Source organism: Buceros rhinoceros, unplaced genomic scaffold, assembly GCF_000710305.1.
Source record: "Buceros rhinoceros silvestris isolate BGI_N320 unplaced genomic scaffold, ASM71030v1 scaffold15604, whole genome shotgun sequence".
Taxonomy (NCBI): domain Eukaryota; kingdom Metazoa; phylum Chordata; class Aves; order Bucerotiformes; family Bucerotidae; genus Buceros; species Buceros rhinoceros.
The window spans coordinates 8,564-11,899 of record NW_010406683.1 but is presented as its reverse complement, the minus strand read 5'-3'; positions in this window follow the sequence as shown (position 1 = coordinate 11,899).

The following is a 3,336-nucleotide window of genomic DNA, read 5'->3' as shown; positions in this document are numbered from 1 at the left end:
TCATGGGCTTACAACGTGGTAGGAGCAGAGGCTGCCACTCAAGTTCAGCTGTTTCTACTTCAAATGAAATCACGAACCTACAGCAACTTCAAAGTAAAGGCTACTTCTTCAAAAAGACACCCAGAGAGCATCCCTATGAGAGCTTCACCTGACCCCAATCCTGATCCCCAAGCATTGCTCACTAAGAAGTATGGCCAATGCAACAAGAGTTTCCTCATACAGAAGATACTGCTCCACACCTCAGCTGCCATCCCCTGCATGTTACCTGAATGTAACCTGAATGTACCCTGCATGTAACATGAATCTGCATGTTACCAGCCTCAAGCCCATCACTGACCAAAATTTTCCTCCTCTTTCTCCTCCTGCCCACGCCAAGTTTACTTTATTTCTACTGGAACGATGACATCTCCAATACCAGGACTGAACAGTGGCGCTTTTGCCAACAAAGAAACCAATTCCCCCACACCAATTCCCAGTGGCAAAAGCTGCCAGTAAGCAAGTTCCGATGATAATATATATGGAAAAAACTTACACTACTCAAGTCAACAGAAACCACTTATTTCTCTACATCCAACATCCATTTTCAATTGAGGGTATTAAAATACTACAATTAACATCGCTAGTTCTACTGTATGAAGATCTGCTCTGCTTTGGTGCTATTTTTCCTTTGTTTACATTTCAATACAATGTGTATTGTATGCTTGAATCTCTTTGTTTCCTTTTTTTTTATTTTTGGAAGATGAGTTTATTATCTGTCCTACAAGCCCTGAGACAGGAGAAAAGGCAGCAAAGGCAGTATAAAGAGTATCTGTGAAGACTAAAGACCACAATGACGATCACAGGTCACACACAGAGGAGGTTGACACCCTCACTGGTATTTTGGTTGTTGACTCTCCTAACCACTTTGTGAAACTCTAACAGAGCAATAACAGCCACGAAGACTCACTTTCTCTCCCAGATGCAGCTCTCTCTGATGAGTTGAGACACAAAACCCCACAATGCGCAGTAAGCTGCCCTCCCTCATCCACAGCACCACTGCTAAAGGCACTCCTGTCAGACAGGTGCCTACTCCTGTGTGGAAAGGCAGAGGGGGAAGAGGAGAAAGACAAAAAGGTGCATGGTGCATTTTCTCCAGCGCAGAGAAGGAAGCAAACAGCAAGTGCTGCAAGCGCCATCCCTCAGCCACGGCAGCATGCACGCACATGCATTTCCTCTGGCTTCACAAAAACAATGAAGTGTGGGGAGCTGGCTCTTATAAAGTACGTACCAGCTATATATAAAATTAGGAAAGCAGCTGCTTCAAAAGCTCAGTCACCCTTTTATCATCAACAGGGCTTTAATTAGTACCCATCTGCTTCCTGTTTTATACAACTAACTTTCACCTGTTTCAGCAAAACACCCCCTCCCCCAAAGGTAAGTGTGTGCATACACAGGAACACACACAATAGTTAACAAACACCATTATGCTTAAGTAATTAACATCAGAAATCCTTGTTCTGAGTCTCTGGGCCATTTATTTGATTTATTTTTTAAAACTACGCTTTGCCGGAGTTATCAAATTTCACAGCCAACACTTTTAAATCATGCACGTTTTATGCCTCACCGTTACTACTAAATGACTGGCACTCAGGGACCCCAAAGGAGAACTGGAGCCCTGTTGTACTGGCACTGTACTACAGAGAGCCTGTCCAGAGGACTCACAATGGAAGTGTGGGTTTTTCCTGAGGTCCGTCACAGACATGAAAGGATTTATGAATAAACAATGGCAAGGCTGATAGTTAAGAATGGATTCAAACTCACCCCATTGTTTGAAAAGAAGAAACAACATGCAGAAGAAAAATATTACTGAGGGAGGAAATAGCTTCACCTTTGAATTTCCTGACATTTTTCCTCCCACGCTTTTCCCCTTCATGCACCCATTATTTATTTATTTTGCAGGGAGAAGACAAGTGAAAGTTAAATACACGAGCAAAGCTACGTGCTGTGAGACCTGCCCACCTCTCCTGCACCAGAGCTACTGGTGCTTGAAAGCTTGCCAGGCATGAGGTATGCAGTGAGCAAAACAAGAGCAAGTGAAGCACCAGAAGAAAGAATTTTTTGGCAATGGCCAAGCAAGGAGCACCACTTGCCTGCTCCTAGGCACAGCTATAGGTATGGGAAGAGGAGCGAGTGCCAAAAGGAACCATATTTGTAAGAACTCTACATTAATTTTGTGACTATGAAAAGCTTTCTCAAACTTAAATCTACTCATTGTGGAAAGAAGCTTTTCTTAGCACACCTTTAGCATCATCCACCACCTCTAATGCTTCTTCTGCCAAAATAAACCTGGCAACCACTCGGCTCATGGTCCAGTTTTGGAGCAGGAGGAGATCATTCTCTTCACAGATAGAAACCTCATCTGCAACAGGTTTCCAAGATGCGCAAAGCTGACCTAACTCTTAATTAAGAGTTTTTCCCCATAGCATACTGGAGCTGCTTCTTAAGGTTTTGGATCTGCCTGCCTGCAGGTTCCTTGAGATCCACTTCCAGAAGGCTATTCTGGAATACTGAGAATTTTTTCCATTCATTTGAAATCTTATACCATTTGCTAGTTTGGGGATTTAGCTTTTCAGAGACTGCCAGTTAAATAGGAAAGCCATGAGAACATGTAAACAAGTACACTCCAGTATCAACCATGGCAAGTGAATTTATTCCCCTTTCTTTCCCACTTGGTAACAAAAAACAGTTCTTCTAACATTCTCCTTATTAGAGGACATTCCCATTTCATTCTTTGATGTTGGAAGAAAAAGAGAAGGATAATACAAACACCTGAAGACTGAAAGTTAAAAAAAAAAGAAATCCCAGTAAACAGAATTTCAGCAGTTGCCCCTTGATGTGGCTACTCGGGGTGTTACCATGAGCAACGAGCCTCCAATATCTTCCTGCGTCCTCTGCATGATCACCCAAGGAGAGATCACATTTGATCACCCAAGGGGAGATCACATAGTTGGCAACACCAAAGGGTGAACACTAACGACCCAACGCTGTTGGCTGTAAGATTCAAAGTATTCAGACTAGGTTCCTTAGTAAATTTATTTGTAGCATGCTGCCATTTGTTATTAAAAGAGCACACCAAACACCTTCTATCTCTGTACACATATATATAGGGTAAATGTAGAGGTTTGTCCAGCATCACGTAAGTCTGATAAAGAATAAGAATTGTCATTCCACAGTAAAGACTGAGCCTTGGCTTTAAACCTCCAACCTCTAGAAGTCCTCACCAACTCTTCTGCTATATCATTGTCTCACAAAGGCAGGATTTTGCACACACACTAAGGGAGGTACTAGTGAAGGGAA